Here is a 15,200-nt window from a genome sequence, read left to right as displayed (position 1 = left end):
TTAAAATTTTGCTTTTTAATTAAACTTATAAAATAATATTACAAAAGACTCGGGATCCCGATAATAAAATCATTTACAAAAAGATTTAACTGTTTAACTGATATACAAAATAAAAGTCGTCTAACGACCAGTTACAAAAATCAGCCTCGCTGTCCCGATGATCGTACGCTCCAGGCCTAACCGCCCCGACATGTACAATCCTCACAAGCTCGCTCACGGTCCATCAGCTTTTAGCCTTGCCTTTACCTACACATAAACGTAGATCTGTGAGTCGACAGACTCAGTAAGAAAAGCATAATAATATCATACATAATTCTAACTGCCGTGTCCAACACGATACTGAGTCCCGCTACTGCCATGTCCAACATGGTACTGAGCCACTACTGCCATGTCCAACATGGTGCGAGTTACGAACGTTCATAGGGACGGTACTATTGACACGTAACAACTGATCGGTCGAGCCGGTCATACTCCGGCTTGGTCATACTCCGGCTGTACCGACGTGTTACTATATCCTCCTGATCGGTCGAACCGGTCATACTCCGGCTGCTGGTCATACTCCAGCCTGTACCGACGGGATACGTCAATAGTACGGAACCACCAACCAAGTGTAAGCTTGATCGGTCGAACCGGTCATACTCCGGCTGCTGGTCATACTCCAGCCTGTACCGACGTGACAGGGTTGGATGGTTCGAAGCCTATATACATAACTAATGTAATCTAGCAGGCTTCCTACATGCACGCTAAACATGTAATCTACATATGCATACTGTTATACTAATCTTACCTGGATTCCGAATTCAGGTGTGCCGGTCAACCTGACTGGAACTGAAGCTGAGCGGCGGATTACTGGCTCCTAAACCATAAAAATCACAACGCTATAAGTGACACGCTAAATCACTTCCCGGGGACTAAAACTAGGAACTAAAAGTTTCCCTATCGATAAAAAGCATGGCAATACCCCTAAAAACATAAAAACGAGGAAAACACGGGTTCTGAAAAATTCCCCAACCGGTAGACCGGTTGCCCAACCGGAATTCCGGTTCTGGGAAATTCAGGACCCTCATCCGGAATTCCGGATGCACAACCGGAATTCCGGTTCCTCGCAGGCAGCAACATCAAATTCTCATAACTTGCACAATTCAACCCCAAATCACCTCAAACTTTACAGACACATGTTCTATACCTTCCCTAGAACATATCCAAGGCATCAAAACAACCCAGAAACCTCAAACATGAAAAATGCCATTGGAGCTCAAGCTTTGAGTTCTAAACTCAAACTTGAGCAAAAACACCTAAACATGCATTTCACTAGCTTAATTCTACTTAATCAAGCTTATCTAAGCCTCTGAGAAACAATTAAAAACAACAGCAACATCACAGAACAGATTACACACTTTATCTTCAAAAATCACATATTTGCATATAAAAAGTTATGGCTTGCTCAACCTAATAATCATGCATCAAAACAACTTTAAATAACCCTAATCTAACAAACTTAAACCTCTGAAACTAACCTCAATTCACAGCAGCAAGAATCACATTAAAATCAAGCATGCATCATCACTTTTTCACACATTTTCATAAATTATAAAAGGAAAAGTTTAGAGACTTTACCAAGGATGAAGAACACTTAGAATGCAAGAGAAATAGCTTGAAAATTCAGAAATTCCAGCCCTAGAATCACCCTACCAGCCGAGAGAGGAAGAGAGGAAAAGAGAGAGCCTTTTTGCAATTTTTTTCTATTTTCTAAGTTGAATGAAAAAAAAAGAATAAAAAGGAATCTTTAAACACTAATTTCTTTCAGCCAAATAACATACATAAAATAAACATTTATTTCATTTAATAAATTCACATAAGACAAAACACTAATGGGGCAAAAAGACCATTTTGCCCCTCCACCATAAAATCACATAAATCATACTAAAGGGGTATTTTTGGGACATTCTAAATTCCCGGCCATCCCCGACATTCCCAATGTCTAAAACCCGTCCCCAAACTACTAACATACTAAGTTGTGATTTCTACTGAGCCAAACGCCGAGTTCCAAAATACCGGGCACCGGAATTACAAAATAGGCAAGCTACTGAATAACATAAATAACAGTATAATAAATTATTTAAATAGCTATAAATAATTTCATAATTAAACATAAACAACTGCTAATTTCCAAATTAACTAAGCGGGCTTTACACTACTCCTGTTTCCCACTCTGGAGGGTAGTTAATACTTATTTCAGTTGCCGATTGCGTATACTGTTGTTCTCTAATATTATTCCTTGTCATTGATCATTTGGGCTGTGGTTGCGATTCTAGTCTTCTGTTCTTTCTTTAATACGTTATGGCAACCTTATGAGTTTGATAAACCTTGGGAAATTTTAGCACGATTTTCTTCTTTTTCAACCGTTTTTTTCTGTTGAGTTTTCTGAGTGAGATCTGTAACAGCTATCAAGCTGTAAAGAAAAGAGCATATGTATGTTCTTGTAATGTTCTGCTGTATAATTTTTCTTATTATCTTATTTTTTATTTATTTATATCGATTTTGTACTTGTATTTGAGTATTTTGAAGATGAAAGTAATGGTTTTGAAGCTGTTATTTGTTTTGAAGTGATGCGCGTTTTGCCAAAATATATTTAAGAATATGGTTTTGAGTGTAATAATTTGACAGTATCTTGTTCATGTTTATGTCTTTGTGGTTACATTTTCAAGGGTTGGAGACTGCTTGGAATTCTTTTGCTTTATGTTACGTAGATTAGGAATGCATGTAGTGAATTCTTTTGCTTTTACTATTCAAGGGTTAAATATTTTAGCTCATTATCCCAATTTGAGGAAATGCATGTACTTTGGCGGTCTTCATCCAATTTAATCTACATTATTTTGCTCATAGTGTATTCGAATCGCACTAAGTGCAGATTTCATATTTTAGATCTAATTCAATCCACACAATAGCTAAAATTCAATTCAATACATATTAGATCGATTATTTTAGATTAGTTACTTTTTAATATTAAATTATTTAATATCTATTAAAAAAATATATTTTTTCATATAACTAACAACAAAGTAAAATAAATTATTATTGTTTTATGTCTTCAACAACGAATAAAATGAATAAAAGAAAAATAACAAATCAAATGAAGAAAAATAATTGTATGTACAAAGAAATGTTTAATTTTTTTTTTACATTATATGTAAAAAAAAATTAAATGCAAAAATAAAATATACATTTGATCTATTAAGTTTTGAAATATATATTTGTACTAGATGGATGTTACGGTCTTGCAAGTAAGTTTAGTTTTATTTTAGATTTTCTTCATTCCATGGTCAACTACTGTCATTAATTCATTCAGCATCAAATGTATGTAAACCAGAAACAATGGCCTTGAACCCACATTACATTACGGCCTCCCACAATAAGCATAAGTAAGAAACATAAACATAAGTAAGAAAATTAAAGAAACAATGAACTAATAATGAGACCAATATCAATATAACATATCACGGAGAATTAACGATACTACACACTATACAAGACAAGATTTAACCAACATGTATAACAAGATCATCATTGTACAAAGGATCAGAGTAAGGGACACCCAATTCAAATATATCAGATCCACACTAATCAAGAACCTTCAAAGCTTTTCCCATGGTCTCAAGATCAGGATCACCAGCAATGATAAAAGGGATAATTTCCACCTACAAATTAGACACTTGTTTGATTATAAACATTCTCAAAAACTACTTTCTTCAACCACGAAAAAATTAGGTGTTCTCAATGTCACCTAACAATCATTTTTTTTCTTACCGGAGGGCAATTACAGTCAATTGATGAGACTGTGAAGAGTTTCTTCAAACAGGTGTCCAACTTTTGATTGAACGTGACAACCTTGATTTAAGAAACATAACCCAACAAGTAGGAAACTTACATGGAAAATTTCCTTTAGCTTTTTGAAATATTTTACATCTTCAAAGAGCATCCCTTTTAGCTTTTTCAAAGAAACATTAGCTTCTTCTCTGACTTAAGGGCAGTAACAAACAGATCAACACCAAAAGAATCAATATTATAGGAGAGAAGAGGATTGAGAGACATGCGAAAATGAGGATCAATTTACCTTGAGACTGCCATGGATGTTTGAAGCGGTCATTCGCTGACGTCGTTTTCTTGTTGCTAGGCTAGACCGATGAAAACTCTTCAAAAATTCAAAAAGGATGTAGCTATATAATACTTAACTACTTTTCAGGTTTTTAGGCAGTAGCTAAATTGAATAAAAATTTTTATCTTTTCAGTTCAAATATCTATAATTTTTACATTTTTTTTATTAGAATAATTTATAAAAGAATATAAATTTAATTATGGATATTCTGTTAAAGAATGGTATATTCTGTTAAAATAAACAGATAAACCAAAAATAATCGTTAAACCAAGAATTGACGTTTGATAGACACTTTTAATATATAAAGATTATGTGTTAGATTTTTTAATTACAATTTTTTTTTACATAAAATATTAGTTATACATATAATTTATTTAAAATTTATATAAATGTGTGTATATTAGATTGGGGTCAGTTACTTTTACATGTCAATCAACATCCGATCCGCACAAGTGTAGATTTTGAAGTTTCTAATCCAATCCGCACTCTGCAATTTGTAGATTGAATTAGATTAGATTGTGCGAATTGAATTGGATTGCTTATTTTATGAACACCCCTATATAATGCAATTTAAGCAACTACGTAACGAACATTTTCACTTCATCTAGTCTACGTTTTATATTAGATTTTCAACATTTTAGCTCATTACCTCAACTGGTGTACAATGTTGGAAATTATTTTACCAGGATCTTAGATCTACTCACAAGTATGTTGATTAACACCCTAAATATGAACTTTCTAAAACGATTAAATAAACACATATAAAGTTTAGGGAACCTTACATTGGGTGCAGCGGAATAATATGACTCCTTCCGTTCAGATATCTAGCCCTTGATTCCTTTCTGTAGCAGAGCATTATCAATATCTGAACCTGGATCTCTTTCTCTGAATCTTTGATGCTGAAACTCCTTTTTGCTAAAAGTCTTTCTTCACGATCTTCCTCACTATGGTTGAGGTATCACTTGCTCTTTGTGGGCACTATTCTCGCACTAAGAATTTCGAAATTGAAGAGGGAAGAAAGAGAGAGGGAGTGGTCGGCCAGATAGGGAGAGAGAAGGCTCAGGTTATCTTCTGAAGGAAAAATAGAAAATTTAAGTGTAATTTTCCTGAAGCCTTCACTATCTATTTATAGCATTCCACTAGGGTTAGGTTTGAATTATTTGACATTAAAATAATGAAAATATCAGTTTAAATTCCCTACAAAAGTGGCCGGCCATGCATAGTGGATTTGGACCTCACTTTTTGCAATTTTGCACTTTTATCTTTTCTGCATCTGATTTTCTCAAAAACGCCAATTTTCTAATTCAACCATTTAAATGCCAATTCTAACTATTTAATAACTATAAATAATTATTAAATAATATTGTCATTTATCATATTTATTAATTGAACCATACAAAGTATCATAATTAACAAATATGCCCCTATAAACTCTTTCTTTACAATTTCGCCCTTACTTAGTGAAAAATTCACAAGTAGACATAGTCTAAATTGAGAATTATAATTGATTAATCAAAACCAATTATATGAGTTTTACAAGCAATATTATCTCAACTAGTGCGGGGACCATGGGTCTATATAACCGAGCTTCCAATAAGTAGATCAAGAATTTATTACTAAAATTCACTAACTTATTAATTCTTCGTTGAATCCACGCATAGAACTTAGAATTGCACTCTCAGTATATAGAATGCTCTATATGTTCCACCATATAGACACATCATTAGTTATCCATTGTTATAATCCTTATTTGATCAATGAACCTCTATATGAATGATCTACACTGTAAAGTGATTAGATTACCGTTACACCTTACAATGTATTTAATCCTTAAAACACTTAACCCCGTATAAATGATATTTCAGCTTATGTGAAATGAGATCTCCACCATTTATTTTTGTTTGGTCAAGCTCGAAGGAGATCATCCTTCACTTACTATTCGCCAGATAGAAGCTATAGATTCCATGTTTATGTTAGCGCTCCCACTAAATTGCACTACCGTGTTCCCAAAATGTACGTATCACCCTGACCTAAAAGTAGGCTTAACTAACAAATCAAAGAACACGAATAGCCTCTTGAGATTGAGCCTAATCATAACAGGATTAAGATCATTTGATATAAGATCAACTAGGCGATATTGACTTGAATAGATATTACGGTAAGTTTAATAAATCTAAGTCAAAGTTCAATATCGGTCCCATCCGATGCATACTTCATGCATCCAATCTGAGCTTTACTCTAACCAATGCTCTGGAAAGAACATAGCACTTCTCCAAATGCAAGTAAACTCTGTTCTAAATTATCATATCAGTAAAACCCTGTGTCTGATAAATCTAGGAAACTTTATTCACATAGTCATGTTTACTTTCCAATGTGTTGACAGCACAATAAACAGGATCAAGTATGTGAAAAGGGTTTCAGATGAATTCATACATTATGTACATATAATCATGAAACAAATCATGTGAACCATGCAACATTAAATGTTATTTCTGATCTATATTAATAAGTAAATCTGATTATATTGAAATGAGTTTTATTTAGGGCATAAAACCCAACAAACTCCCACTTGCACTAATATAAAACAAAAAGTGCGTTTCAAATAATCTCAACACCTCGATATACAAATCAAGTGTAATAGTAGTAAACTCCTCGTAATAGGATCTGAAAGGTTGAATTAAACACAACCTTTCCTCCACCATTACTCTTCCTTAATCACAAAATCATTAATAATGTGAAATTCCTCTCTATATGTCTACTCTCTTGGGATACTGGATTCTATACCTTTGGCAACTACTTTTTGGTTAATCAAGAAATTAACACTAGTAGTTAAGGCAATTTGGAATGGTGCCAAAAATGTATAGAACTTTCCTTAGACTGAATAAGTACCTTTCCTACAACTTTAACATTCAGTCCCTTTCTGGTAGACCTAGAGACTTCAGATAGGTTTTTACACTTCTCCAAAATCACTATTCCACCCCCAGAGTAATTACCATCTTATCAGAAAGATTTTCTAGCACAAAGGCAAATTTTTAAATATGATGTGGTGTAGTCTAAGAGTTTTAAACACACACTTATAGACTAACATATAGTTCCCCTTCTTAATCTTAAGATTTACTTGATTGTCTTTCAATGTTCTTCTCCTGGATTAATCTGATACCTACTCATTACTCCCACTCAACAATAGGTGTCTGGTCTAAGGCATACAAAAGCATATCTAAGACCTCTCACTGTTGATTTAAGAAATTGTTTCATGGCTTTATCTTTTCTGGAATAGTTGAGACTTTTCCTTAGATAAATAAAATCTATGCCTAAGAAGTTGTGAAGCTTCTATAGATTGCCATTAGAAAGAAAATGCTTCAGCATCTTACTAAAGTAAGTTGCTTGCATTAGAGTAAGTAATTACCAGGTATACCACAAGCCATAGGTTTAGATAAACTCAAACCTATAATACTAGGAAGTTTTGTTAAGTCCATAGAATAGACTTATTAACTAAAATTTCCTTTTATGTCCTTGTAATAGAAAACTTTAGGTTATTCCATGTAAATGGATTAAACCATAGTTCTATTGGCTTTTCTTCTTAGTTTCTTATCTTGACAATCCATTACTTGTTTAAACTCACAATGGATTTTAAATCACTAGTGTCTCCCAAGTCATAAGAAGGTGAGTTCCTAGAAACTCTCCCACTACGACAAGGTACCGTGAATTATGTCTAAGAAAACTAAATGGTATTAACCTCTTTGGTTGTGACAAGACAACAGAGGCAGTGGGATCATCATATGTCATATAAGATGATAGAACACTTTCAGAATCAAGAAAATTATCTCCTTTATTTGCTACTTGTTTTCAGAGGCAGTAGTATTTGTTTGAACAAACACTTTCTTATCTATTGACTATGGGATGGTCCACCCCTAATCACTTAGAATAGCTAACAAACCATGGTTAACAGTTCTAGCTTTTCTTAAGATTTTGATTAGGTCATCCATGAATCTAGTAATGATTTACCTTAAGTACCAAGCCATTACATCATTCTGAAATTGTACTACCATAGAAGGAATTAGGCAACGACTAGTAACTAATCATCAACATGCAACTCGAAATTTCTGGGGAGGTAAGTTTGGACATAATTCAAAAATCAATTTAATGATCTTTGAACTGCATATCTACTAACTATTTCTCCACCTCTATCAGTTCGCAAGATCTTTAACCACTTACCTTAATGGTTTCAACCATTGCTAGAAATTAATGAAATTTTTAAACATTTCAAATTTCTTGCTAAAAGGTATAATCTAGAGTTATCGTTTTAAGAATACAACGAAAAACTCATATCCACCCCTGAATGTACATCCATCTGCGAATGAGATGAACTACTTTCAGTGGATATAGGCATATTAACTCTTTGCAGAGATTGATCTTGTCAAATCCACTATGAACAAGATACAAATGCCATAGATTAATGAAAAATGTGGTTGAGTCTTTTGATGACATAGGTATAGTTACATCAAAGAGTTCTTAGAATAGTGCAAGTGGATCATAGTCACAGAATACCAAACTCATATTCCATACAGTTTGAATCCATTAATAGAAGATGGATATTGAACACTTGGAAAGTGTAACTGTATTGCTTCCTGGAAATAGAAATATAAGAAAATTTCTGTTTGGATTCTAAAACTAAAGTCAAAGACTTAAATTTATACCAAATATTATGAGTAATTCTATCTTGGACCACCACTACTAATTTAACTCTAAGTCTGATTTGCCCATACAAGTAGGAGATTTCTTAGATTGAGGATTTATATCAATTGGGAATAGAATTTCGGGATTATAATCATATGCGTCATTTAATTTCTTAAGAGAAAATATAGAATGACATGAAATGATTTATAGACCATTCATACAATGATATATTATTGAGCTAATTCGAAATGAATAAGCTAAGAGGAATTAGGATAATTTCGTTTATTAAATAAGAATCCAACGATGCTTCGATTAGCGAAAGTCAAAGTAATCTTATTTATATAATCTTCTTGTTTCATATCGTAAAAATACTAGTCTAAGGTGTCATCAATTGATGAACAACTAGATTTCGCATATACAATATTTATCTTTCGAGATCTAACAATATTATGTATGTCTAATGGTGAAAATCCACTAGGGATTTATCTCATTAGATAAACAAACCAAGTTAGACCAACAATGAAGATTCGAAATTAAACTACAACTTAATAACAGAAAATAACATGGTTCAATATAAATTCATACACGATTCAGAAATTATTAAACATATAGCAAGTAGGAATGACAAGTGAAAATACTAAAACATACAATCCTAAATAATTTCCAAGGTTTTCAACAAACTGATATCAGTGTCCCGTTTAGGCGAGAGTCAAAGCTACCATCCATTGAATAGAGTTGTCAGCTCATCTAAAATGTTAAACATTCTAGCAACCTTTTATTCGATCAAGATTGGAATTCAGCGTTGTCCCGTTTAGGCAAGAGTCAAGGCAATTCTATCTTATGAGCTTCCACCATTGTTTCGCAATTTGCAAGTCAAATATGGTCGCCACCATTAGGGTGATCCATACCATATAAAACACTTACAAACTACTTATCTTTCGAGATTAAACGGTGCGAAATTGCTAATGAACGTTCCTCCCATAGGGAGGATTACTCATTAAAATAAACGCGATGTAAAACCAACAATGGAGATCGAATATCTTAATAATAAAGCTCATTATTTAAAGAGAGTTGTATTTTCTTTGATTCTCTTTATTTAATCTATTTATTTTAAAACATATATTTATTTAGTTTAAATTTCCAATTTAGAATGAAAAATTCTAAATATAAATTTTAATTTAATATTTATAAATTTTACTTAGATGGATATGAAAATAATATGAATTATTTCCATCTTAGTAATAATTTCTAATAAATATTTAGAAAAATATTCAATTTAAGTTGTTACAAAATTAATTTAAATTAATTACAACTCAAATTTAATTTTCTATAAATATATATTGCATTTCGAAAAATTAAAGTATTCAAGGATACAATTTTCGAAAATGCATGTTAAAATAAAAAATAAATCCTGGAAAAATTATTCTAATTTAATGTTGGCCCAAAATTAATTAATAAAATTAATTTACAACAAAAAATATAAATTTCCTATTTAATTAAATATATAAGAAAAATTTCAAATATTTAAGTATGATGATGAAAATCAACTTAAATATTAATTTTCTATTTAATTAAATACACTAGAAAAATACTTCAAGCAAAAATATCACCTATCTAGATTTTCCTTTGACTAATTAATTAAATTTCTAATAAAATATATTTTACTTCATTTATTTTAATTAATCATTAAATGAAAAAATCATTGATTTAAGTTGGTCCAAAATTAAAATAAATAATTTACAACTTTAATCTATTTTTCAAATAAAATTCGAAATTTCAGCATTTAAGAAATGCAATTTCGAAATTTGATTAATAAAATAAAAAAATATATTTTGAAAAATATTTAAATTTAGTTTAAAAAATAAATTTCAACTAAAAATAATTTTTCTATTTAATTAAGTGTCATGAAAAAGAAATATTTAAGTATGATGATGAAAATCAACTTAGATATTTAATTTTCAAATTAATTAAATGTATTAAATTCAAGAAATAAATAATTAAGTGTAGAGAAGGCTTAATTATTAATCTCTAGTTTAATACTAGGAAAAAATATACTTAAAATAAATTGTACCAAAATTAATTATTTAAATAATTAATTTCACAATTTATAATATTTTCCTAAATTAATATGAGAAATAATAAGTAGCCTAGAAATAACTATCTAGAAAATATCTTATTTGACTAAGTATCTTTTCCACAAAATTTGAAAAAAAATTTCTAATTTAAGTTGTATTAGAAAAAATCTAGAACTTAAATATTTTCAAATTTAAATTTAATTAAATATCAAAAATTAAGTTGTAACCACTTAATTTGAAAATATTCTATTTTAAGTTAATATTCGAAAAGATATTAACTTAAAAAATATCTAAAGAATCTTAATAACCAATGCCTAAAATTCCTCAACTTAATTTTGAAATTTTAAATCCAAAAGATATTCAGATTTAAGTTGGTTAGTTGTAAATAACTAAATATCAACTTAAATAGGAATATTTAATGAAAAATTTAAATTAAGCTTCAGAAAGAATCTAGATGGTTATAATTCTATATTTAATTAAATACAAGAAAATACACATAGTTTAGCTTAGAATAAAATTCTTTAAACTATGATTTTCTTAAATTAATTTCAAAATAAATTAAATTAATTATGTTGCTAATCCATTTTTTTAGGTTAAATTAGTTTAATTAACCTAGTGCAGTTATTCAAATCAGGCAAATGGGCCTTCACAATTGGGGTGGTTCATGTGAGGGGGTGCTGGGTTCAGTATGTCGTACCCACTACTATGGTTCCCAACTCTCACACAAGGCCCAAACGAGAGGAATTTAACCTTAAAATGAACAACTGTTATTAATTGAATAGGCCCAAAAACTAAATGGGCCTAAATAAAATCTATCAAGAACTGTGACATTTTATTTAGCAACAACAACCTATATGCATCTATAATGAAATTAAACACATAGGCTCACACAGGTACACTTTGGATGGGTCCTATCATGTTGCTAGGTCATACACAGATAAAAGAAGATTGTAAATATACCTGTTACAAATTATTTACTTGACCAAGGGAGCCATCAGATCATTAGATCTGGCAAAAGTTAACCATGGCTATTTGTAATCAAGCAATAATAGGTTTTAAAAACTTACAAACAAGCTAATACAAACAAGGTTAGCTGGATAGTTGGATGTAGGATTTATTTAATTTTAAATAAATAATTTCGAAAAAAAAAATTTCGAAAATTTAAAAAAAAATTTATAAAATTTAAAATTCGAAATTAATATAAAAAAAATCTTTAAAATTAAACCTACAATTTTGAAAAATTAGGTTTCAACCAACCTAAATATCATTTCAAAATTGTGCTAACTACTTTTAAATATTTAATGTTATTTTATAAATAAAAATTAAATAAAAAATTAAAAAAGATAAATGAATATCTTTTTCAGATTTTAAATGTAATTTAAATAAATAAAATAGCAAAATTTAAAAGTTAGCAAAATATCTTACATCTATTTAAAATTACATAAGTATAGTTATCTTATTTTAAATTTAAATAACGTCAAATTATTTAAAAAAAAAGATTTATTTTAAAAATTTAAAATCTGACCTTAAATTTAAAAATAAGATAAGATATAATAAAATTTAAAAATAAGATAGATAATTAAGCAAAAAAGATAGATACTTACTATTTTTAAATTCAAATTACACTAATATCATGAATTAAATTTAAAAAATATTAATAAATTTAATTATGATAATTAGAATTGAATTAGGAATAGTAAATGTATAAATACAGAACTACACAAAAAATCGGAAGTTAATTCCATGAAAAGGCATGAAAAAACGAAGAAATACGAAAAAATTGCAATCTGTACTTGGCATACTGTCCATGGGCGCGCAAGGGGCTGCATGGGCGTGGTTTCTCGGTGCGACACAACCCGATTTTTTTGAAACTTCAAAAAATCATAACTAATTCAAATTAAATTGAAATTGAGTTCTGTAAAAAGGTAACTTGCTTAATTTTTTCCATAATATCCAATAAAAATAATTCCAGAAACAGATATTCAATTATTTTCACGAAAATTTACAAACATCAATCAATCATCAAATAACACTCAATACAACATGATACCATTCAAAACATCAAACAATCGTTTTAAAGTCCAAATTTCTTGCAAGCTAATCAATTACCATGGCTCTGAGGCCAGATGTTGAAAATAATTTATCAGGATCTTAGATCTACTCACAAGTATGTTGATTAACACCCTAAATATAAACTTTCTAAAACGATGAAATAAACACATATAAAGTTTAGGAAACCTTACATTGGGTGCAGCGGAATAATATGACTCCTTCCGTTCAGATATCTAGCCCTTGATTCCTTTATGTAGCAGAGCATTATCAATATCTGAACCTGGATCTCTTTCTCTGAATCTTTGATGCTGAAACTCCTTTTTGCTAAAAGTCTTTCTTCACGATCTTCCTCACTATGGTTGAGGTATCACTTGCTGTGTGTGGGCACTATTCTCACACTAAGAATTTCGAAATTAAAGAGGGAAGAAAGAGAGAGGGAGTGGTCGGCCAGATAGGGAGAGAGAAGGCTCAGGTTTTTTTCTGAAGGAAAAATAGAAAATTAAGTGTAATTTTCCTGAAGCCTTCACTATCTATTTATAGCATTCCACTAGGGTTAGGTTTGAATTATTTGGCATTAAAATAATGAAAATATCAGTTTAAATTCCCTACAAAAGTGGCCGGCCATGCATAGTGGATTTGGGCCTCACTTTTTGCAATTTTGCAGTTTAATCTTTTCTGCATCTGATTTTCTCAAAAACGCCAATTTTCTAATTCAACCATTTAAATACAAATTCTAACTATTTAATAACTATAAATAATTATTAAATAATATTGTCATTTATCATATTTATTAATTGAACCATACAAAGTATCATAATTAACAACTATGCCCCTATAAACTCTTTCTTTACAATTTCGCCCTTACTTAGTGAAAAATTCACAAATAGACATAGTCTAAATTGAGAATTATAATTGATTAATCAAAACCCATTATATGAGTCTTGCAAGCAATATTATCTCAACTAGTGCGGGGACCATGGGTCTATATAACCGAGCTTCCAATAAGTAGATCAATAATTTATTACTAAAATTCACTAACTTATTAATTTTTCGTTGAATCCACGCATAAGAACTTAGAATTGCACTTTCAGTATATAGAATGCTCTATATGTTCCACCATATAGACACATCATTAGTTATCCATTGTTATAATCCTAATTTGATCAATGATCCTCTATATGAATGATCTACAGTGTAAAGGGATTAGATTACCGTTACACCCTACAATGTATTTAATCCTTAAAACACTTAACCCCGTATAAATGATATTTCAGCTTATGTGAAATGAGATCTCCACCATTTATTTTCGTTCGGTCAAGCTCGAAGGAGATCATCCTTTACTTACTATTCGCTAGATAGAAACTATAGATTCCATGTTTATGTTAGCGCTCTCACTCAATTGCACTACCGTGTTCCCAAAATGTACGTATCACCCTGACCTAAAAGTAGGCTTAACTAACAAATCAAAGAACACGAGTCATAACAGGATTAAGATCATTTGATCTAAGATCAACTAGGCGATATTGACTTGAATAGATATTACGGTAAGTTTAATAAATCTAAGTCAAAGTTCAATATCGGTCCCTTCCGATGCATACTCCATGCATCCAACCTGAGCTTTACTTTAACCAATGCTCTGGAAAGAACATAGCAGTTCTCCAAATGCAAGTAAACTCTGTTGTAGATTATCATATCAGTAAAACCCTGTGTCTGATAAATCTAGGAAACTTTATTCACATAGTCATGTTTACTTTCCAATGTGTTGACAGCACAATAAACAGGATCAAGTATGTTAAAAGGGTTTCAGATGAATTCATACATTATGTACATATAATCATGTAACAAATCATGTGAACCATGCAACATTAAATGTTATTTCTGATCTATATTAGTAAGTAAATCTGATTATATTGAAATGAGTTTTATTTAGGGCATAAAACCCAACGTACAATTCAATTGGTTACATTTTTAAGCTAAATTGCTCATTATCTTATTCCAATTGGGATAAGGAGCTAAAATATTGAACGCACATAAATATAGTTTTTTTCTTTTAAAAAAATGTAAATGTAGTTTATTTAGGAAGTAATAATGTCACACTTATATTATTTTGGGATTATTTTACAAATACACAAAAATAATAAAAAATTACAAAAATACAATTATGCGGAATTTTAAATATATTTCTTTTTACAATTTTTATAATTTTATTTATAGAAAATATGGTCTTTTGATATATTTTT

This window comes from Cannabis sativa, chromosome 1, assembly GCF_029168945.1.
Source record: "Cannabis sativa cultivar Pink pepper isolate KNU-18-1 chromosome 1, ASM2916894v1, whole genome shotgun sequence".
Lineage (NCBI taxonomy): Eukaryota > Viridiplantae > Streptophyta > Magnoliopsida > Rosales > Cannabaceae > Cannabis > Cannabis sativa.
Note: the sequence above shows the minus strand (reverse complement) of the source record.